Here is a 22,807-nt window from a genome sequence, read left to right as displayed (position 1 = left end):
TAAGGATCAGATTCAGACATCTTATTTAGACACCCATCTTAGAAACTGAAATGCCTAGTAAGCCAGGCTTTGGCCTCAGCCCCACGCTCCAGCATACTCCAGCTAGACGCCCCTGCTCCCGCCATGACAGCGGGCTGGGCAGGATGCCACGTATCAGCGGGGAATATCAGGTATGCCTGAACCCCTGCCTCTCTCCAGCCATCAAGGACTGCGCATCAGACATTTCTGTCCCCTCTGGATCCACAAAACCTTAAATCATCCACCACAGAAGTAAGAAACCCCACCTGTGAGAAACCCTCCCCACCCACTGAGATCTAAAATACACTGTTCCCCATCGGGCTTTAGGCTGTAACTACTCTGGGAAAGGCTCATTCTCCATTCCCACCACCCTGAGAAGGAGGGTGAAGGCTCAGCTAATCCCTGCTGTTCTCCATGTTCCGTCACCCATGGTGTTAGCAATACGCAGGCAAGGTAGGTTAATATGTGACAGTTTCATCAGGACATCTGTGGTCTCTTCTTTGGACCAAAGCATGCCTTAGTGCAAAGAGTATTTTCTCCTCCTTGACGTTGCAAGGCCAGCTCTTCAGCTGAACAACCAGGTAAAGAAATCAAAGTCGGTGCAGCTACCTCAGCGTACACCCACTGAAGGGGAATCCACACAGTAAATTCACTAATTTGCCCGGGGGGACACAGCAGCATGTCATTTACGGAGTTGAACCTGTTCCCTGCCTCAGCCACAGCCAACACCTGAGGCTATTCCAGAGCAAAGTGCTTTTCCATGCAAAGAGAAGAAACACGTATAGAGGCCGCTCTGCTCAGAAATTAGAGGAATAGAGTGATGAAAGACAAAAATAAAGAGATCAAAATTTCCAGAGGAGAAAGATATATTTTCCCCGCCAGTGACTGTATACTGATATATACATAAAAGCACCATTTTTAACCCTTCAGACAACCAAGACTTTAGTGCCTTAAAGACACAGACCACTGAGAACTAGGCACAAGTTCACTAGCCCCACAGAAAGCCCAGGAGAAGATTTCTGGGATGCTCAGCTCTCCTTTCTCCAAGCCGAACGGCAGCTGCCCCTCTGGTCCCAAGCCGGCTGCCACCTCCTAGTGCCTCAGTTTCCCCACCGCTCCGTTGCCGACCGCGCTATCTGTCATCTCCACTCTTCGCAGGGGCGTGAAGAAGCGCAATTAAACATGCAAAGCACTTTGAGATCCTTGGCACAAGCATGAAGGAGGACTTGGAAGGAGTGCAACCCTGGAACAGAAAGGAAATTCCTGCCTGCCCCCTGCAGCTAATCAGCTGCCAAGCTGGAGCATGAGATTTAATCACGCCCATCAAATTTGCCTGCATAACTACAGATATTGGAGGAGGGGGGGGAAGTGATCCAACCACCTTGTTTACATCGTGTTCGACTTGCTGTCTTTGCCGAGGCAAAGAAAACTGTAACTATATTTACTGACTGACCTCCTGTATTAGGCTGCCAAGTTCTCAGCACTGAAGTTCTCCCATTATTAGTAGAGTCATGCTAGGTCAGGAAACAGACATAAAAACCTCGCAGCTTCTGAATATCAAAGAGCTGGCACGGCAGTTTCTAGTGAAACCTGAATTGGCAACTGTCCTCTGATGGGGAGGCGGCGAAAGAAACACATCCCCTGTTAGGAACCAGACAGAAGCACGGGGGATACCTGTGCCAGAGGAATATCAGAAAGTCTGGGGAGGAGGTGGGTAGAACAGAGATCATCCCGCAAACCACACAGTCAGGGAGAATTGCCATTCTGGGTGCCTAATTTGAGGCAGATATTCAGAGGGCACAGGGCTCGGCACCCTCCAAAAATAAAGACCCCTTTTGTCGTATCTCAGGCTGAGGACCTGAAAGGCATTTTAAAGACACGTCAGTTTTCCCTTACAGATTTTTCATCCAAATTGCATCCCAGTTGATATGCATCCAATGAAGAAAATGGAGCAAAAGGAACACAAAGACAATTTTTTAGCAGACTTTGACTAGTCTTCCATGTTTCAGATTGACCCTTCATAAACATCTCCTTTCACCTCCCAGTATTCATGGCCGTCTATGGGGCACTACTCAGGCTGGGTGGACCTGCATCTTTCTTCAAGAAGGTGACACCACCAGACACTTAAACATTTGAGCCAAGTAGGGGAAAGAAACACCATCTTTTCCTAAGTGCACACAAGGAATTGAGCTATGGCTTTTCCACCTTGGCATGTGTGCCACCACTGCTCCCAATGCTACCTATGGGACAAGGAAAGGAGTCAGGGTAAAGCAAAACACCACTGAAACAGCCGGCAACTGTCAGCAGCATCCCATGGAAGAGGAGAGATGAAGTATTCAGAAGGAAGCATTCACACAATTTGATGTCACGGCACCTTAATGGGGTAAGATTTGCTGTTATCCTTTTGGGATGGCTAAGGAAGTAAGACGACTACCAAGTAGGCATTTGGTGCCTAAAAAGGCAGGTGAAGAGAGGTTCCCAAAAGCAGGCGTGTGCTTAACATCTAACATCTGTCATTAGCACGCACTTTGGTGCACCATCCTAAGAGGTGCTTGTCTTCACTTCAGCAACTAAACCTCTTTAAAACTCTGGAAAAAACTTAGGGCAACACAGGATGTCTACAGCACATGAACCTTGGACTTTTCCATTTCAAGGGACCATTTTTCTTTGTGGACTTCATAAACATCTTGAGGACGTTTTGCCAGGAAAGGCCTATCTTGGCAAAGAGTAAATAGAGCGATGGCATGCAGCAAGTCTGTTCTTCTTCCGGTTTATACGATGCTAAAGCAATACACAGCTTAGATAGCTCGATTTAGAAAGACAGCAAGGCTTTCTCAAGTGCAAAACACCTCACAATTTCCAGTTAGCTTCTGTGTGGCAGCCAACTCCACAACAAAGATTAAACATCTGGTTCCTTTGAAATACCCTCCTTAAATTCTCCCGAGAGGAGTGCATCTGACACAAAGCATGGCATGAACTGAAGCGAGGTGTCAAGAAAAGTTATTTATGAGCAAAACCACCAGAAAAAAACAAGTACCTGGGATTTTAGTCTTATCTCAGCATTAAGCACAGAAATCCTGGCAGGGAAGGGCTGGCACTTGGCCCGCTCCATTCAGTCAAGTGGAGAAGTTAAAGCAACTCAGTCAGCAGAACAAGTGATATATGTGGACAAGAGGGGAAGAAACAGGCCTTCAATCAAAGCGTTAACACATCTGATAGTCTCATGTGCACCTTAAAAGGCACATGAGAAATAAGCTGGGATCGTTTGGAAGAGAGAAGATGAGTTGTTCTGGGGACCTCGGGGGGTAGCAGTCAGCACAGAGATGTGGGCATTTACCCAAATGATAAAATTCTCCCCTAACTTGGGCTGGGCAGCTGAGCAGCGCAGACAGAGGTGCAACTTTCTGGATGACAAGTCATGTTCTGCCACCCACCCCAGGGTCCAACTCAGGCATCACTGCATGGACTCGGCGTGAGCCAGGACTTGATCTGGAAAGCGAAGTGTCACCATGGCTGTGACACTCTCTGAAGGCACCTGCAGAAGGTGGTTCTAGGTTATAAACCCACAAGGGATCTCCTGGATCAGCACGTTCACTCCTCTGCCATTACAGGCTTTCAAGTCTTTATATAATCTCTCTGTGTCCCGGCTACCAGCTCCCACCACTCATCTGTCTGAGTCAACACCATGCTAGCAATAATTTATACCAGTTCCCAACCCAAGACCTGCATTACTCATTTGCAATGAGTTAACGGTATCAATCCCACAACAACACCTCACCGTCACTGCCTGGCAGCTTCCCCCCTGCAGGGACGGAGCAAAGGAAAATCAAAGCTGGAGCGTGCTCTCGCTGGCAGAGCAGACCCATCAGATTCGGGTACAAGCAACCAGCAGGACAGTGTGAAAAGGCACATGCTGGTGCTGCTGACAGTGTCCTTATTTGTACTTGGTGGAGACTCCTTCTGCTGGGCTTTTTATACAAGCAGCCTCTTGTGTGGCCACAAAACTGAGGGCTGATGAAAATAAAAAAGTTACTGTGCCTACAAGCAGCAAAATTCTGAATTATGGTGCTAAGAGATGGAAAAGGCCAGCCAATACCTCGCCTCTTTGTTCATCGAGATTGCTTGCTGCATGTTTTCTACTATGTTGATCTATTTAATTTTAAACACTCCATTTCTGGAGGTTTGGATAATTGTCACAAGAGATTATTTTGCGGAGGAATATTGCTCTTTCTGAGGAATTCTATTTCAATATGCTGCTGAGTGTTTCAATTTAGGCGCATATATTATTCCCCGAATCAAAACATTTGACTGCTATAGCCCTCAGATTTTACAGATGGGGAATTGGCTCAGGCACAAGGTTTTGAAAGTGTTTAAATATCAAAATGATTTGGCCAATCTCACACAGGGAGTCTGTGCCAAAGAAAGGAAACAAATTCTGGCTCCCTACGTTTCAGCCTTGCACTCAAACCATCCCCTCTCTTTGCTAGTTTGATCATTCGGTGTTTCCTGATGCTTGCTCAGTCCTAAACACGCTTAAACTCCCAGGACTCAACTATCCCCCAACCTCCATCTTCACTGAATATACAGATCAGTCAATTGAGATCAATGAAAGCTCAGTCTTAAAAACATACAGACAGGGGGTTTGTCATTCTCCAGCCCCCTGCTACATACTCGCTTGTGCATTTCCAGCCCATAAGGTCTACTCTGAAAGCTCAGTGTGATTAAAGCAGATCTGCAGGACCTTCAGCAAATCCTCCTGTGAATGCCTGAAGCAGAGCACAATTTGAACAAAACATGACTCCCTCACCAATGAAAATTACAACCAAGCCTTTTATCTGGGCAGGTTGGGGCCAGGAACTGTTGATGCTCAACATATTTTTAAAATAATAAAAAAAATAAAAATCCTACTGTGAGTAAACACCCAATATAAACTATTGCAAGTTTTTAGAGGTAGCAGCTCTGAAGGATTTTCGTTTGAGACTTGAAAATGCACAGTATCCAGCCAGAAATGGGATCATTCGTGTTTCTTAACTCTTACAAGAAAGCAATTCCTTCGCACGTATGTAAGGTATATGGTGCTCTCAGATTGCAGAATTAAAAGTGGTTTATGTGCTGCAAAACCTAAATTCACCAAGCAGTCAGTCAACAATATCTATTAAAATAATGGATTCTGGCTGTGTCGGACCACAAAATATCACAATATAATCACAGAGCAAGGAGGAAAAATCCCATACTTAAGAAGACTCTGCACCTGGGGACAACAGTAACACCACTGTGTAGCTGGAAACGTGGGTGTGGAAGATGCTAATTTGATTAACAAAAGTAAATTGAGGCACAGCCTACCCCCTTGGCTTTTTCCCAAGGGTCTCAGACATGGCCAAGGAGTAAGTTGAAAGCTTTTTGAGCTGCCTGTGCTGCATCTAGCCCCTTTCAAGTGAATAAAACCCCATTTGCATCATATGCCTCTTCTCATGATCACGTGTGTCATGTCAGACATCATAGAACCATAGAATGGTTTGGGTTGGAAGGGACCTTTAAAGGTCATCCAGTTCCAACCCCCCTGCCCTGGGCAGGGACACCTCCCACTAGACCAGGCTGCTCAAAGCCCCATCCAGCCTGGTCTTGAACACTTCCAGGGATGGGGCATCTACAGCTTCTCTGGGCAACCTGGGCCAGTGTCTCACCACCCTCACAGTAAAGAATTCCTTCAATCTAAATCTATCTTCTTTCAGTTTAAAACCATTACCCCTCATCCTATTGCTATACACCCTGATAAAGAGCTCCTCCCCACCTTTCCTGTAGGCCACTATAAGGTCTCCCCGGCACCTTCTCTTCTCCAGGCTGAACAACCTCAGCTCTCTCAGACTGTCCTCATAGCAGAGGTGCTCCAGCCCTCTGATCATCTTCATGGCCCTCCTCTGGACTTGCTCCAACAGGTCCATGTTCTTCTTACACTGGGGCCTGCAAAGCCAAAGCCCACCAATTTCTGTCCTGTCACCAGGCATTTCCCCTTCATTTGACAGCGGAGCTCTTTGGTCAGACACAGGTGTAATCACCATCAGATCCTACAGCTCTCAAATATCTCCATGAGCAGCTAGATGGCCTGGGCACCCCCATGTAAAAGGCTGAGTGCACCTGGACATCAACTCCGTGCTTTGGCTGCAAAGCAATATTGCACCTCTGGGCATCCTATTTAGAGTAAAATTATAGTACGGTTTACACAGAAAGCGTAAATTGTCCCAGGAGACAGCAAGAGATGTGAAGGGACTCTGTGCAACAGAAGATTTGATCAACAGGCTGCCGTGCAAAATCTTCACTGTTACCAAAAAAAAAAGGCAGAGCAGAGGTTTAACAAGAACAAGTGGTCAAGACCTCAGCCTTCCATCTCCTTCAGTTATTTTAAAAAGGGAATTTTTTCACCCAGCATCGATATAGTTGGCAATCCTGACACAGAATGCAAAACCCAAGAGAAAGAGGGAGTTCCTCAGCCCGCTGCAGGCGTGTTTTCCATGTGCGGTAGTTCCAAACCACCGATAACAAGGAAATGACTCATGCCAATTACAGTAAGTCCACTTCCAAGCACCACGCGGAAATCAAGTGAGACTGTCTGGGAAAATATTCCTGTCATAACCAAAGCCACCTACACCTCTCTGAGCCCACACCCCACGCCAGGGACCTCCTCCTCTGCCCGAAGCAGAAATCTGTCTCTTCTGCTGGTGATTTTTGGGCTGGTGGGAAGTGGTACAAGCTGGGATGCCTGACACAACTCATACAAATTTTCGGAGCATTCTGCCAAGACTACTTCTGAGGCAGCCCAGATGCTTTGCTTTTTACTGCATCTTCTGACAGCAGCTAACTACAGCAAGGTTGTGCAATAAGATAGAAATATAACACAGACAAGCTTTTCTCTTGTTTGCCCTCCTTGGAAAAGGAGATGTTCGTCCTTTTCTCATGCAGCTGCAATCAGAGAACTGACTTCAGAACTGGAAGCAACTCCAGTCCAGAAACAAAGCCCTTGCAACACAAATTAGCTCAGCCTCACCGTTCCTCCCGGTGAAATCTGTCGCAGGTGTATGTCTCTGTGTTGTGAGATACAATCTCTCGCAGGTATATGGCTCTGTGATGTCCTCAGACCAGGACAGAGGCTTTAGGAGATGAAGGTACCATGGTGCACATCCAACTGAGAGCCTCCACGGGGCAGAGACAGACACAAGCACTGCTCCCTACCAACCTCTCCCCTCCTGGCACAGGGCTGCAGAACACCTTTCCCTGATTCCTCCTATTTCTGCCTGTCCAGAAATGCAATAATCTTATTAAAAGATCCAGTTCACCTCATCAGGGAACTCAACCCCTGCATGCCCTGTAGGTACTTAATGAAGAAGTCCTCCTTAAATAAGCTATGTTCCTAAGCTCCCTGTATCATCAACAGCGAAAGGTGGGTGCCTTTGAAAGCCTCCAGGGGAGATTCTGTCTACTTAAATTTAGGAGCCTAATTAGGGATAGTTAATGAATCATAATGTTACCTTTGGATTTATTCTCCTGAGTGTATCTGAGTTAAAATCTTATGAACTGCTTCACATCTTTTACTCAGATATTTTTCTTGTATCTTGAACTTTTCAAATCAGGATTTGAAGCTACAAACGCCTTAATTTCTATCCAATGATGCATGTGCTTGATCTATCCACAGGCAGTTTTCCCCCTGCTTTCATTGCCATGAAAGTCAGTTGTTCTTCTTTCATCATCTTAAATGTAATAACAGAATATGAAGCATCTATTGCCAGCAACTCATAAATCTCCTGCTTGATGTGGCTTTTGGTCTCCAAAGGGCACAGTGGAAAGCATCACATGCACCAGTCTGCTCCCTACATGTTCTATTTGGAAAGAAAAATGGATCAAAAGAAAAAAAGCCTTGTAAGAGATACCTGCAGATACGAAGAGCTACTTTCATCTGCTAGATTTCTGCCTGCTCCCAAAGTCAGGCGAGTTCTCCGTTTTCACGAGATAATGCACCTTCAGGAGGATGAGACTCGAGCCGAGGCTTGTCCAAATTCCAGCATGCTCAGCTACACCCCCATGGGACCTTCTGCCAGACGGAGCTGTAGGACGTCTCTGGCTGCACCTAATCTCCTCCAGTCCCGGAGACTGTGACACCTGAGCAGCAGTAGTGTATTTTAGGGAACTGAGATGGGTCTGGATCAAACCATTCGTGTCACCTCCAGGTGCTACTGCTAGAAGCATGGGTAACCACTGTCAGCAAGGTCGCTGCAGGAACCCAAATCTGACTCAGCACTCATGTATGGGTTGAGTTCAACCCTGCTGAATTAAGCAACTTTCCCTTTATTTACATGCTGAGCACGGTCAGAATCTGACCATTCCATCACATAGCCTCAATTCCAGAAATGGCAGCAGGCAGGAGAGAAAAAAAAACCTTAATAACTACCAGGGTGCCAAGCAAGGATTGACAGCACCTGGGAGAAGCTGCCAGTCTCCCAGACTAGGAAGGTTACAGTAGGAGAGTCTGAGAGTCTTTTGGATTTCCTTTATTTTTGCAGCACACAAGGATGTCTGAACCTGGGGCCTGGGCCCTTTATCAGTGAAGAGGAAGACACAATACAGAGGACAGCACAAAAAGAATAAGATTAATAAGGAAGTCAGGTTCGTTCTTCTGATCTTCCCTGTTCCCCCTGTTTGGGCTGCATCACATACTTGCATCGGTACTTTGCAAATGAGCCCGTTCATGTACAGATTTCTTAGGCATTACAGAGAATAAGAGTTTGTTGGTCTTTTCGGAGGAGACTTTTATTACAGTCTGTAATTTTATGCAGTGGTCTAAGCATATCCACTTCACTTTGGATCAAAGTGGAGTGACACTAAATTTCATATTTTAATACAATTCCTATTTTTTCTCATCATGTTCAGTCTTTTTAATCAAACATTTAACACTGCAAGACTGTACCATTCTAAATTACTTTTATAGTACGGAACTGTTGCCCTTGACTTATTTAGGCTATAGAGCTTGGCAGAAAGTCTTCTGTGCAGCTTATCTATTTTTCAGGAAAATATGTGACACAAGACGTGGCTCCCCGGAGGATGCTGACAGAGCAGTAAGCGTTGTGTGTTCAAGTGTGGCTGATCTGGAGCCAGGGCATTGCTCATGAGAAGAACTGCTCGCCAGCAAGGGAGGAGAGTCTCTGTGCTCCGGATCCCAAGACATACCCAAGCGGTTGCAGCCCTGCAAGTTACCAGGAATCAGCTGAGTCACAGAAACTGATTCTGCAAAAGTTGGGGAAAAAGATACTCCCTTAAATGTCAGTGAAAGGTATACAAGCAATGCCAGTGAAAGAGGCCCTTGGATGTCTTTGCTACTGTGAGACACTTAAATGATAGCCAGGGAAAGGGTATCCAAGATAGAGTAAGGAGAAAGAGGTGGAGTAAAGGGCCAGAGTCCCTGAAACACAAGAGGTAATGGTTTTAAACTGAAAGAGGGAAGATTTAGGTTAGATATTAGGAAGGAATTTTTTACTCTAAGGGTGGTGAGACACTGGAACAGGTTGCCCAGAGAAGCTGTGGATGCCCCATCCCTGGAGGTCTTCAAGGCTGGATGGGGCTTTGAGCAGCCTGGTCTAGTGGGAGGTGTCCCTGCCCAGGGCAGAGGGGTTGGACTAGGTGATCTTCAAGGTCCCTTCCAACCCAAACCATCCTATGATTCTATGAGAAGCCATGCCAACCCCACCAGGGACAGGAGAGGGATGGCAGGGAAGGAGGAGCCCAGGCAGGAAAGGAAGGTACCAGGGAAAGTAAGAACATCCACAGCTACACTGCACTGCCCCAATATTTGAATAAAGAGTAAGAAGAAGCCTCATGCCTCAGCATCTGAGCCAACAACTAGCCTAATACAATCCAATATTATATTCCATGAGTTAGAGATATAATTTCTCCTCTGAGACTACTGACCAAAACGGACATTTAGGGGATTTCCTGAGCGCACCTCTGAAACAGTGTCACCCATCCTGTAGTCCACAGACCACTGGTGACCTGTAAGGCATCAGAAAAGTGATCCAGAAAAAAGCTAATTGAAAGAAAACTCAAAACCAGCATATCGCTGGATGTTCCCCCATGGTTTGTCTTAGTGTCTGCTGGCAGGCACAGCCAGGAGATCCTTCCCATCTGCTCTCCTTGTCTAATTAAAAATGTTTGTAATTACAGCAGTAAAACTATGCTCTCAAAAAAAAATATTTTCTTTTTATCTAAGTGCTACTTATCTGACAGTGCATGCTAGTTCTTTATCGGTTCATCAGCTTTTCCTCTCTGTAATCAAACAGCAGAGAACTATAAAAGGGGGTAGAAAATTTTTCCCAAAAGATAGCGGTGCCTTGATAACAGGAGCTGAGGAATGTCATCAGAAAGCAGCTGGTGACCTCCGCCATTAAAGGCAGTGACTTTGCCTGGTCACACGGTTGACTTAGTGTGGCAATTCCCAGCATCCCATGAGATGCCCAAACTGGAAACCCTGCACAAGGAAAGGTTATCAATAGCACTGGAATAAAATCTAGGAGTGAACAAAACCATATAAGGTAGCCACAGTGCTTAATGCCCCTCAGTTATATACAGATGAATGCAGATTAATATTTACTGATCAAAATACATCTTAGTTCGAGATCCAGAACGTGATGGATGCAGGGACCATTGGGACCTGTTGTTCAGGACCTGGCTTATACAAGAAGGCAGGCTACGCTAACAAACTTGAAATCCAAGGATCTATGAACAAAGTAGCAAAACTGTTTTCAACATAAATCCTTCCATTCACATGGTCATAACCTGTGAGACATCCTCCTTTGGGGCTGAGACTTCCTGAGCACAGTGGAAAGTTTGAGGAAAAACCTTATAGAAGCTCTTGAATTATGAGAGTATTAAACCTCCCCTGGTTTTTTTTAAAGAAGTACATTTAACTGGCAGGACCTCTCTAACACACAGCATCAGCCTTAAATCATCTGGCTTGTAGACCATGAAAAGTTCTTTGCATGGTTTATGTATTATTATTTTTTTCTGGTAGGAAAACACGTAGCATGCATCATCTTGCTTCCATGCGTATCCCGCGGCAGCAAAGGCTGCAAGCTCAAGTGTTACTACAGTTGCTGCTGCGAGTATCTGCCAGTTTTGGGGAACAGCAAATTACAGTCACTTTCCTGACGCCACATAAAAGCAGATACACGCCGTGGAAAACAATGCCAGGGTTTTGTTCTAGCCCAGCGAGGATGTTGCTGAGCACCTACCCCACGCTCTTAAGCAACTTGCCCTGCAGCTACTTCCACAGCGCAGTCTGGGAGCGCTGGAAAAGACTGTGGGAATACACAGTGCTGCCTGCTCGTGGCAGCTTTCCAGCAATTAATAATGATAAGGTTTTTTTAAGAGAACACAAGGTTTTTAAAGCTAAATGTTTGTTTCTATAAGGCTTCGTGAAACGTTCAGCAAGGACAATATTTCCTGCACGCTACTCTGCTCTCTTCCACCCCTCACACATGTAATTAAGATCCATTTGCATGAATGTCCCTATCTCAAATGGATTCACACCACCTAATTGAAGGCACTTTACTGGGATGGGAGGTGGCTAATTCATCCCTTCATCCATATACTGATAGGCCGACTAATCTCCCAGTTTAACCACTTCAGTTAAATACCTGCATTAGTGCAAGTACGGCTGTGCAAAACTGAGCTGCAAGTATGCAAATTATATATGTATACATATATATATATATGTAGAGAGAGAGAGATATACAGATACAGATATAGGTGTAGGACATTGCTGGGCAAAAGGCTTATCTCATTCATTCCAATGTTAACAGGGCTAAACCATCCTGAATCAAATCCTACCCACCAATTAGTGCAGAAATGATTCCAGGACTACTTGGGACTCTCCTGAGACCTCTCTAACACACGAGCAGGTCTCTGACACATCCCAGCTACTCGTAATACTTGATTCACTGGAAAATCTTGACCACGTTTCCACCCCAGCCAAGCCCCAGGGCAGTCATTCTGGGAAGGTCAGCAACGCTCCCTTTCTAGTGGCCTTTGCCAGCTCCCGCCTGTTTGGGTAGCGAGGCCCGTCGGCTGCCATCTCTCCTGCCTCACTTTTCAAAATGACTGAACTCAATCAGTCAAAAAGTGTAAAGGGAGACACATAATCTGCCACGTGTTCAAAAGTGTTTTCATATTACATATTCCCTAGGAAATGCAGATTGCTAACTCACAGCCAAGGAACTCACTTCATGCTGCAGCACCTCTATTTTTAGGCTTCCTTTCTGGGACTGTTAAAAAAAAAAGATTAAAACTTTAACACATACCTTTGCTGCTAGTAACCTGAACCCAGTGCAGACCCTTTATCTGGCATGCACTCAACTTAAGTTGCCACTTCTTTCAAGTGGAATATAATGCTCTGTATCACAGTATTTGTTCCTTCTACTGGATATCTTGAGCCCACCAACCCTGATATCTTATCATCAGATGAAAGGATTAATCCAACACAAAGAGGCTGTGAACATCTTTTGAGTGAGCAAACCTTTAACAAACAAATTTCCCGGAGGTGGTACAGACAGGGATGGTTTACGAGACCCTGTAAACAGCAAAGAAACTCATAAATACAGTCCTTCAAAGTATTTCTGTCCCGTGTTGGGATGACCCTTCTTCATACACCAGGGAGACTGCCCACCTCTGTAAAGACACAGGCTGCAGAATTTGCTTGTCTCACAAATGACAGTGGCCGGTCCTCCCCAGGAAAATGAATCCTTATCAATGCAACTGCTCAGGATAAAATCTACCTCACAACCTGCTTGGATTATAGTGACAAGATGTTATTATTTGCAGTTCCAATAACCACCCACGTTACTTAAAATCTGAAGTAATCCACCTTAATTAACTCTAATAACTGCATAGGACCACAGCAGTTAGAGGAGAAAAATAGTTGTTAACGTGTTGACTGCCAGATGCAGACTGCTGATAGGAGATATATCAGATATTAAAGTATTAAAACTGACCTCAGCCTGGCAGGAGAGGGCTGTGATTCATGCCCATGACTCCTAGGCACAGTGGGAGTACAAACAAATAACTGAATAAAGATTAAAGCATTAGCTGTTACAGTGGAATAAGTCAGGAGATTAATCTCTCATTTACTCTCAGGTAAACCTCCTTCCTAACTTTCTCCCAGTACAGTAGGAACTTCAGCAAGTCCAATGTAGAAAACTGTTACATTGCCACCTTGTTTGCACCTCTACCATCCACTTAAAATTATTGTTACGGTGGAGGATGAGAACTGCCCCACTATTCTGCTTAGTCAGAGCTTTCCATCCTTGAGTTGCTTCAGACTTTACTCTGCGAGAAATAAAGAACCTATCTGAAAAATCTGTATTTGCATGAAAGCTATTTTCTCCGCTCTTGAGCAAATAATTCACCTCCAATTACGTCCCAGGTAATGGAAAGTCTATGACAAATAGAGTTCAAAGTAAGGCACGTTGTGAAAGAGGTACACTCTAATTAAGAACGCAGTATGGAGAAGAAACGTCACCTTTGTGCTTGTACAGCAGTTGGTGCAAAGAATTCTGTGCTGAATTTCCCAAGACCAATACCAGCTTTGGAGGCACCTAAGTACAGGTTTGCAGCCAAGTTGCACAGAGCTGGAAATGAAAACCTATCAGCAGTCTAATCTCCGTACAGCTGGCTGATAAGAGGAGTGAAATGGCTACGACATTATTCAAACTCAGGCAGTTAATGAAATCTAAGAGCTGTAACTCTGAAATATCACCCGTAAACAGTTTCCTAGCCTCTTCCAAGGGGAGAATCACAGCAGTTTGCAAAGCAGGTTCTGGCACCGGTCCTCGCGTGGCTTGTACCACTCTGTAAATCTACTGCCACAGACTGAAAGGACAGAGATGAGACGAATGGTCAGCCCAGCTCTTCCTGGCCTCCGAGTCTGAGACCCAGCCTGGCTGCTTCCCTGTGGCCAAGCAGGCATGAAGTGGTCTCTGCTGCTTGCTCGGCACAAAGAGAATGTCTACCCTCAGCTTTTGTATTCCCGTTGATCATCTTCAGAGGCAGAAAGGACTTTTCTTTCTCAGTGAGGGCCTGATGTCATCTGTTTACCTTCTTCTGAAAGGTCAGAGACTAAATATACAATATCCACAGCTATCTGCAGGCAACAAGCACCTGACCAAGGAGGAAGAGGGAGGCTGTGATCTTGAAAGGAACCCATGCGTAGGAGGGATGACCCTAGCCTCGTTAGCAGACCCTGACGTTCATGCAAAGGGTGCCTGAAGTGCTGAAGAAACCCATGCGTGTGTGGTCCTTCTGGTGTTCTGTTTAGACCCGTGAAGATTTTGTGATAGATAAAATAAAGATCATCTGATCTTTGGAACCATTACAAAGACACAAGGAGCACCAGCCTCCACTCTTACATGTCCTGGAAGATGTAAACTGTGGTTGCTGTGATGCAAGGAAATTAAACACACCATTCACCTGGTACAGTCTGACAACCTTTGTGCCTTTAAACTCTCTTAGCTTTCAAAACAGGGTGGCTCCATCCCAAATGCGTGCTGGGAAATAGCATGTGGCTCATAGAATCATAGAATCGCCTGGGTTGGAAGGGACCTTTCAGATCATCTAGTCCAACCATCAACCTAACTCTGACAAAAAACATCACTAAACCATATCTCTAAGCACTATGTCTGCCCATCTTTTAAATACCTCCAGGGATGGTGCCTCAACCACTTCCCTGAGCAGACTGTTCCAATGCTTGATAACCCTTTCAGTGTAAAAAGTTTTCCTAATATTCATCCTGGAGCAACTTGAGGCCCTTTCCTCGTGTCCTATCGCCTGTTACTTGGGAGAAGAGACCGACCCCCACCTCGCTACACCCTCCTTTCAGGCAGTTGTAGAGAGCGAGAAGGTCTCCCCTCAGCCTCCTTTTCTCCAGGCTGAACAACCCCAATTCCCTCAGCTGCTTCTCACAAGGCTTGTGCTCCAGATCCCTCACCAGCTCCGTTGCCCTTCTCTGGATATGCTCCAGCATCTCAATGTCTTTCTTGTAGTGAGGGGCCCAAAACTGGACATGTCAGGACCGTGCAACACCAAACATTGTTTCTGCAACTTAGCAGGATCATAGAATTATAGAATCATAGAATGTGTGGGGTTGGAAGGGACCTTTAAAGGCCATCTAGTCCAACCCCCCTGCAGTAAGCAGGGACATCTTCAACTAGATCAGGTTGCTCAGAGCCTCATCAAGCCTGGCCTTGAATGTCTCCAGGGATGGGGCCTCCACCACCTCTCTGGGCAACCTGGGCCAGTGTCTCACCACCCTCGTTGTAAAGAACATCTTCCTAATGTCTAATCTAAACCCACCCTGCTCTAGTTTAACACCATTGTCCCTCATCCTATCACTACATGCCCTTGCAAACAGCCCCACCCCAGCTTTCCTGTAGGCCCCCTTCAGGTACTGGAAGGACGCTATAAGGCCTCCCTGGAGCCTTCTCTTCTCCAGGCTGCACAACCCCAGCTCTCTCAGCCTGTCTTCATAGGAGAGGTGCTCCAGCCCTCAGATCATCTTTGTGGCCCTCCTCTGGACCTGCTCCAACAGGTCCATGTCCTTCTTGCGCTGAGGGCTACAGAGCTGGGCACAGGATGGTCCATCAGGTTCCAGTGTCAGGCACTCTTGGGCTTTGTCACTATTTTGTTCATCAGTGCAGACATACTCGGTTAAGTCCAGAGGTCAAACACAGAACACCAAGCAGCTGTCCTAGCTCGGGAGGTCAGCACTGCCCTCAGCACTTCAAAGCATCTGGAACATGAAATCACAGATCCACAGCAGCACGACAGACATGGGACCCGATGACCTGGAGATGTGTCAGGCCAAGAAAAGAGCTGGATCTACTGCCTGTCCGCAGCAGAGGAAGCTAGGATGGCCCTGTGGGATGGTACCCAGACACAGGGCCGTGACACATATTCAGCTCAGGGATGTTATCAGCTATGTGTTATAGGAATGGACAGCCCTTTAAAAACACTGAAGGCTGAAATGCTCCATGGGGAAAGAAGACGACTGGAAAAATTCCCCTGGCCTCCCCTGAAGTGTCCCTGCACGCGTGTTCCAGCCATGCATGTAACACAAAAAACCTCATTTATACAAAGGTACCTGCCCCCGACGGACCATCTGTGCTGCACCATCTGCCCTAGTGGAGCAGTATCAACCCCCTCGACTGGCCGGAGCTACACGGAGAGAAGCGCTCAGCCTCCACCAAGAACGAAAAGAGACTGAACTCAGCCAGCCCAAGCTGAACACTCTTATCAAACTATGTTTTTAGCACAGCAGAGAGCTGCTACTGCCCAGAAACAGGAAAGAAACATATTACCATATCTCTCCCTAATGCTCCTCCTTTCCCTTTAAACACAAAGAACAAAAAGGTTGTGTTAGAGAGTCCAGCAGGCTCATGTGACTGTAAAAGGATATTATACCGGGCACCTCATCTATCAAAGAGACCAGCAGGGTTTAAGGGAGAGATGGTGGGATAAAATAGTCTCCTGGGCCAAATTCGAGCCATAAACGTTGCTCCTTTTTATGTCAAAGGGAAGTCTTTGACTTTTAATCTTTCCATATTTCAATTAAATGATGCAAATGACAGAGAGCTAAAATAGATGATTGATGCACAGCAAACCTCCCCCATGTTCTTGGGTTCCTAAGATTTGTCTCCTAAATACCTTTACAACCACTCTGCGAAATTACAGTGGAACTTATTGTTAAGCCATGCTTGTATCAATCATTTGATTTAATGAGCTATCCAAAGACTGTTTCCCATCGGTGCTTTTCTCCAGTCATGGCTGTGCTAGGACCAACTGCAGAGATAGAAAATAACTTCCTATGTGGAAACTCTCATCCCCCATCCATTCCCACCCAGGCAAGGCTTTAGAGATGAACTTGTACATAATTAATCATGATTGCACTTTTGCAAAAATGTGATGGTATAGTTTGATATTAAAACTCTTTTTCCCTCTCAATTTGATTGACTGAAAACAAAAGTTCTGTTTCTGGTAGAGCTCCCTCCAGCTGTTTGAAGAAAAGTATCTCTTACAGACATGTTTTGCATTTCTTTATTTTCTTGTTCTTCTGTAGGTATTCATGAGTTTTCTTCTAGCAAGGAAGACCCTGACTGCACTATCAGAAAAACCAACAGAAGAAATACTCCTAGAGAAATAAGTCCACAACAGTGTTGAGCATGTGGAGCCAGAGACACAGCTCTGGCAAGCTGATCACCCACAGGTGGGACGAACTGCATCTCCCCACTTCCACGACAGCCAGAGATTTACAAGCACTCCAGCCCTCTTGAGACAGAAACCTTCCATCCAACCTACACAGAGGCATCTCCCTTCCCTGGATGACAAGCTTACCTCAGCTGTGCTCCCAACTCTGGAGAGCACGAACTCCTCCTAGAAATAATTATTAATGGAAGTCTTGCCCTGAGACACCTTGACACAGAACTCAACAAGAGGTCTTACGCTGGCTCCTGCTGGTGCTGGCACAGGCACACAGATGGACACAAGCCACCAAGAAAGACAGACTGTCAGGAGAGGGATTAAAAGCTGGCTGGGCAACTAGTTCTGAACCAAGCCTTCTTCTGTCTCCTTTGTTCTGTGCTCCAGCTTTAACACTAATTGCAGGAAAGAGCTGCCAAAATGCTGCCGATAAATGTGGGGCTTAATCAAACAAAGCACTCATAATTATTTGATTAAGGATCATTTTCTTTTTACCGATACAGCAAAAACGCAAAACAGTTGCGCCCTTCTGCATTCATAGTGTGGAAGTAACCGCTGTGGAATTTGAACAGTTAGCTGAGGTTTCTGACTGCCAGGTCAGCGTGAGCCAGACCATGTCCTGGCCTCTTGGGAGGAATGTTTGGACACAGGAATTGCTGTTTTCCCTGGGTGGACGCATCCAGTCAGCTGGCCATTTAACAGGCATCACCAGATTGGGACTCAAGCACTGCACAGATGTCGGTCAAAAATTACATAGAAAAGGCAGAAGATGATGTCTGAGTAATGAATTATGTGAAATGAATGTGCTACCATTGTTCCAGTAGTCAGTAGGAAAAGTCATAATTACAAACAACGCCAGTGGGAGGACTTGTTGGCTGTCACAGTTTACATGCCAAAGGCGTAATGAATGACACCTCTACCCTGGGATGGCATGGCTCTCATATCCAGAGTTGGTCCTTCCAAAACAAGCTCATGACAGACAGGTGATGTGTGCAGGAAGCTTACATGGCTGAGCCTGCATAATTTTGGCAGATAACCAGCGCACACCCACCCCAGGCTATAGGGCTGTCAGCTCCACCACCCTCATCAGTCCCCACTTGTAAGCCAAACGCTGAAGGCAATAAACTGTTTAGAGACCGGCCCTGCATGTCTGTCTACAACGGAACCGAAGAGTGTAGCAGAGGATATAACGCCATGACCATAAAAAACAAAGTAAATTTGATTTTCGCGTTAGATTCAAATATTGTCATGCCATACAAGCATTACCATCAAATCTGACTGAATGAAAGCAATCTTTTGTCAAGGAGAAAACACTTCCTTTAAAAGTCTTCAAACAGCCTTGGTCCACAGCTGACAATTACCATCTGTTTCTCCTCAAAAATGAACCCAACCAAAATGTTTCCCAAGCAGTACAGCACACGGGCCTGTTCAGCCCAGCCACCAGGCCTTAGAGGTGCACTGGGCTCCCACCACAAGCCCTGCCAGCAAACACAACACAAGGGGAGATGGGCTGAGAGCTGGCACCCAACCTGTCTGGGTGCTCCCAACTGAGTGGCTGGATAACTGGTCAAAGCCCTTGGAGCACCGCAGGGAGCTTTTCTGATGAGTTTAGAAGAAGGTTGGAACACCAGATTTCTAGTATGAGTCACTAGTTGCTGCATCAGTACAGGCTTTGCCTGGGTGATGTGCCATCCCCCCAGGACAGAACTCCAGAGCATCCTACAGAGCTGAGCTGCATGGTCCTCCCAGCACTGAGCTGAGCTCCCTGGTCTGCTGGCACTGCTGCTGTAGGTCCACGAGCTACACTTCTCCTTGCAGACTAAGGAAGCCCAGGGCATCGGTCCAAGCACTAGCAAATGATCGCTTTTACTCTTTAAACGTTCACATAGTCCTCAACAGAAACTTGGCCAGTGCCAAATAATGCTCTCCCCAGTCATGGCTGGCCACAGCCTGGATCATTGCCCTCGAGCAGTTGGGATACACGTGACTGCCCTGTTTTGAAGGAAAAACACCTGGCTAGATGCAAGTGCTGTTGTGCCACTCACCCCCAAGACCAGAGAGGCTTCGGCACATTTTATTTCCCAGCACAGGTGCAGCCTCTCTGCTCAGACCAGTGCCCTTTCATCACCCTTCATTAACACCTAACTCGAGAAGTTTTGGTAAGGACTAAAACCCCCAATGCACGTGGTCAGACCTTCCCATACGCACAAGAGAGAGCAAGCCAGAGTCTGAGCTGATTTAAATCGTCCTGAGAAATCTGGCTGGGAGTCCTGCGCTGCAGAGTGAAGCCAGCTGGAAAGTAAGGCTTTCTGCTCCGCGCTCTGCCTACACAGCCAAAAATCACATGTGGGGAGCGTCGCCAAAAGCCAAACACCTTCTCCTGTCCTGCCTCAAGTTCTGTGTAAAAACAAACGACCGCCTTCACAGTTGGAAAACTCATATTTCAAGGTAGAGTTTTGCGCTTCAGGAAAAAATATGCCAAAGTGAAAGAGCAGCGTTAGCCGCTGGCACTGCCGAAGAGAAGCCCAAGGAGAGATCTACTGACTTAGTCACAGGAGAAGCACAGCAAATCCTGGCCCTATGAACAATACACTACATGGTTTTAGGCAAGTCACTAGACCAACTTGAGGCAACTGCAAAATAAAGTTGAGCGTCACAGAGTAATAGGGCTGAAAACGACTTTGGAGGATCACCTAGTCTACCCTTCTGGTCCCATAGCAGGATCCAATCTAGCTTGCTTTTAAAGACTCCTGATAATGTAGACACCACGACTACTATTCAGACTCTTCCAGAACTTTCCGCTTTTCACCACTAGAATATTTTTTTTAATATATAACTCAAATCTCCTTTGCTACAATTTACTTTCTGATCCTCTCCAGCAAAGTGGTTGAGAATAGGCAGTCCTCCCCATCGCTGCCACAGCCTTTTATGTATCTGAACACTACTAACCTACTCTCTTCCCAGACTTTACTTTTTAGGCTAAATGACTTCAAATTAGGATTCAGATTACAATTGTACCCAAAGGCAAAACAAGGCTCAGGTCCTCCCTGGCACCACACAAAAGTAGTTTAAGACTGCCCCTGCTCCAAAATGCTTATAATCGACAAAGAAAGGAAAGGGAAAATGAAAGTAAAATGGTCAAAGAGATTATTCCTGTTTTAAAGGTAGGAACTTGGTACGGATAGACTCGTGTTTAATCTTTTCAAGAACTCCCATAGCTGCAAAGGAGTTTACAGAGGGCTTAGCACGTAACACAATTATTGCATTTGAAAATGTGGTTATTTCTGCTTTTACTGAGCTGCTAGATAAACTATTTTCAAATACAACCTGAAGATGTATGAATGTTTGTGACAGAGCTGGGAAACACAAACCAGATCCTCGAAGTCCCCCTCCAAAGCCCTAATCTCAAAACCATTCTTCCTTGTAGGGGAAGCAATGATGATTAATGATATTTTTCAAAGCTCTCCGAAGATCATATTTTTTCTACAGGAGCTTGAGACAAAATGATCATTACTCACTTAAAATGCTTACATGCACCTTCCCTTGCAGCGCAAACCATAACAATGAATATGAGTTTAAAGGATTCTGCACATCAAATTTGCTGTACATGCAAATTTGCTTCAGACAGAACCATTATTAATTGCCTGAATGGTCAAATTTAGGATTTTCTAAAAATGCCTTCTGAGTTTGTATGTGCATTCGTTATCATCCATATGCTTCACTGAGCAATCACTCACCATTTTAATTCATTCCTTTTGACATTAGCACACACACAAATTCCCTGCTTGCTGCAATTTTATGCTTTAGCAACATTTTGCATGCCCTGCACTGCCATAGTTTCAAATTTAAAATAACTTGCACGGTAGAAGTGAGTACAGTGCCAGCATATCCACAGAATATCAGACACCTTATGCCAGTCTGGAAGACTACAATATCAGAAAATTAGTGGGCTCTGAATATATTGTAATAAATGCCAAGTTAACAATAATGAACTGAAAAAAAAAAAAAAAAAACAAGGGAACAGAACGCTTCTAAATTAGTGTAAACACTGCATTGTTTGATTTTGTGTCGGGGTAGGAAGTTGCATGTGGGGATGCAGTCAGACAAACAATTTGATGAAAAAATCTGGTCCTAAAAGAACCTCAGGGGAAGCAATAAATCTTGACTTGTTCATATATAAAACATATCCTCCAACTGGAAAATCTGTCTGGGGGCAGTTAGCCACAGAGCGTGCTGGCGCTGATGACCTCCGTCTGTTCGTGCACACATAAGTATGGCAGCAAACCATCACTCAGCACAGCAGCAGGGCAGGAGTCAAGTCAAATTGTACCTAAAGGATGGAGGAGCTGTAGTACCAGCACTGGAAAAACACACAGAGCTCACAGTGGATAAAGAATGCACAGTGCAATGTTTTGACTGTGGCACGTTACTGGAAGACGTAAAAAGGGGGAGTATTTTTGGGACTGGGCACGTTACCTCTCCTATGTGGCATGGGTGAGAGTGAAACTGGAACATCGTGTCTAATTCAGGCAGTCCATTCGTTTTAACTTGAAAAAAGATGAAAGAGGCAGCAGAGATGAGGCAGTGATGTGATTTAAGACCTGAAAAAAATGCTTTACGCTGGAAAATGGAAAAAGCATGATGTTTAGTGTATCACCCTATGAAAGACGACTTGATTTGATGTATTAAGAGAAAGAAACCACTAGCTTCCAGTGAACACTTCAGCCTAGCACAGGGAGTCATAACAAGAACCACTAGCTGGACACATCCCAGATGAGAGACACAGTGCAAGTCTTGAAGAGTCAGGATCACTAATCTTTACTATCACTGCCACGAGTGACTTGTCCTTATTATGGGTTCTCCAAATCAAGCCCGAACCCCCAGGTGGGATGTGTTTATTGTACTGAGCTTAGTATAAAAGCAACTGGATAAGATATAATAACACATATTAGATCATGTTGGATGATCCCATGGTCCCTCCTGGCTTTTAAACTCTAACAATGAACCTATGACCTTTATGAAACACTGGCTGCACTGGAGAAGATATTTAAATGTATGCGTAACGAGTTTCCCATTATGCTAAAGAATGCATCTTCAACTCTGTTTCTAAGAACACTTAACCTCATGTTTTTCCAAACATGGCCTATACTCCTATACTGTCAGCTCCTGCGTTACTATTACTATTTATTTGCACACTAAAGTAGTATGTCCTGTGATCTCAGCATCACCAGATTCCTTTCTGTTCTGCCAAAATTGTCCGGTCCTCTCCAAGGTCTTCCTCACGTACTCGTGCAGCCAACACTCTTTCTTCTCCAGTTTCCCCTAACTGGTGTCCCTCTTGCTGTCCCACCCCGCTGTCTCTAAGCAACCCTCCAAATTAGACTTCTTAAATTCTCTGTCTTGCTTTTGGCCAGTCCCACAGGAGCCAGCTCTCTCCCCGTGCACAGGCACATACCTATTCCCTAGTTTTTAATCCTCTCTCTCTTCCCATCCCAGAAGC

General features: G+C 45.5%; 1 protein-coding gene across 7 annotated transcripts in view; it reads right to left on the bottom strand.

Moving 5' to 3' along the window:
* Positions 1-22,807, bottom strand: part of EVA1A (eva-1 homolog A, regulator of programmed cell death) — a 216,797-nt gene that overhangs the window by 14,675 nt on the left and 179,315 nt on the right. The window lies entirely within an intron of this gene.

Source organism: Larus michahellis, chromosome 3 (assembly GCF_964199755.1).
Source record: "Larus michahellis chromosome 3, bLarMic1.1, whole genome shotgun sequence".
In the NCBI taxonomy this organism is placed as follows: Eukaryota; Metazoa; Chordata; class Aves; order Charadriiformes; family Laridae; genus Larus; species Larus michahellis.
The sequence above is the reverse complement of the archived record's forward strand: the minus strand, read 5'-3'. Positions and strand labels throughout refer to the sequence as shown.